Genomic DNA, 1,868 nt, shown 5'->3' on the forward strand with positions numbered 1-1,868 from the left:
TTCTGAGACAATTCAGGGCAGTGACCATCTATTCATAGTTTGATTTACTCACACTGAATGTGTGAATTAACTTGTGTCGGTCTCAATATTATATCTTTGTGACATAATAGCACATCTTTTCATGGAATTCCCTTTCTCTTTTTCTTTAAAACTCAGCTAAAGCACTGATTTCTCAAAGAAGCCTTCCCTGATTTCAGATTGATTGGTATATTATTATACTATGACATTTGCATTTTGTGAATATTCTTATGATGGCACTTATTACATGGGTCTGGAATTGTCTGATCCCTCATTATGCATCAAAGCACTGAGGGAAGGAAACTGTACCTTATTTGATTTGACAATTAGAATGTCTATGACACATTGGACACAAATAGATACTCCATACACATGGTTAAAATGGAATGAATAAAAAAGGTGAAACTTGCAATGTATTTAAATTTTTTCCACCTTGTTTTGTAGGTGAACTGCTTCAAACATGTAAACTCAGCTCCTGTACAGACTAGATGGAAACAATGAACAGTGTAACATATTTTGTCCTCCTGGGCCTCACCCAGAATCCAAAGGAACAGAAAGTCCTTTTTGCTATATTCTTGCTCTTCTACATTTTGACTGTTGTGGGAAACTGTGACTATAACTGTCAGTAAGACCCTGAAGTCACCAATGTACTTTTTTCTTGCTACCTTATCATTTATGGATGTTACTTATTCCTCTTCCATTTCTCTCAGATTAATTTTAGACCTGTTCCTTGGGGGAAATATCATATCCTTTAAATGTTGCATGACTCAGCTATTTACAGAGCATTTTTTTGGTGGATCAGAGATTGCTGTTTTGTTGGTCATGGCCTATAACTGCTATGTGGCCATTTGTAAGCCCTTGCATTACTTGGTTACTATGAAACAGTGGATGTGTGTTGTGCTGCTGGTAATGTGCTATGTTGGAGGTTTTCTGCACTCAGTAATTCAACTTAGCACTATTTATGGGCTCCCATTTTGTGGCCCCAATGTCATTGATCACTTTATGTGTGACATAGTCCCCTTATTGAAACTGGTCTGTACTGACACCTATGTCATTGGCATCTTAGGGGTGGCCAGTGGAGGCCTGACCTCTGCTATAGTGTTTGTGCTCTTACTTGTCTCCTGTGGAGTCATCCTGCACTCTCTGAAGAACCTGAGTCAGGAAGGGAGGTGGAAAGCTTTCCAGACCTGTGGTTCCCACATCACTGTGATTTTCTGCTTCTTTGTGCCCTGTATTTTCATGTATGCAAGACCTGCTAAGATCTTTCCCACTGACAAATCATTGAGAGTGTTTTATACAGTCATAACCCCTATGCTGAACCCATTAATCTACACTCTGAGAAACTCAGAGATGACGGATGCTATGAGGTTACTCTAGAGGAAAAAAGGGATATTAACTATTGAATAAGTTCATTATCCATCATGAAGAAAATAAATTAGCATTTGGCCAAATACCCAAAGTTCAATATCTTCATAAATCTGATGAAAACTGTTTCTGTCTTTAAAGGATTTGCAGTAATTATTAATGAAGAATAAACTATATGTTCATGTGATTTATAATAGTTTCCCTGGAAGAATGTAAACTGTATAATATCTGGTTTATCACTGCACCTGGAAAGATGGAATGTCTTTACAGTAGGGAGTCAATAAGTAATATATAATGAAGTAATCACTATTTTCTTACTATTACAGTAATTATTAACTAATTTCTGCATTTACTTTTACTACTTTTTCATAATTTTATTTCAGATCAGATTGTTGTCTTTAACTTCATTCATTTATTGAATTAGTTAAAATATTTAATGATAGGTTGATTATCCCCTGTATTCAATTTTATTTACCTTACATATG

The 1,868-nt window shown here is 35.8% G+C and overlaps 1 pseudogene; it reads left to right on the forward strand.

Moving 5' to 3' along the window:
* Positions 1–506: 506 nt before the first annotated feature.
* LOC145514899 (olfactory receptor 4A47-like) lies at positions 507–1,395 on the forward strand (annotated as a pseudogene).
* The last annotated feature ends 473 nt before the right edge of the window (positions 1,396–1,868 follow it).

The sequence above is a fragment of the Giraffa tippelskirchi genome, chromosome 7 (assembly GCF_054371585.1).
Source record: "Giraffa tippelskirchi isolate mGirTip1 chromosome 7, T2T-mGirTip1v1.2.pri, whole genome shotgun sequence".
Lineage (NCBI taxonomy): Eukaryota > Metazoa > Chordata > Mammalia > Artiodactyla > Giraffidae > Giraffa > Giraffa tippelskirchi.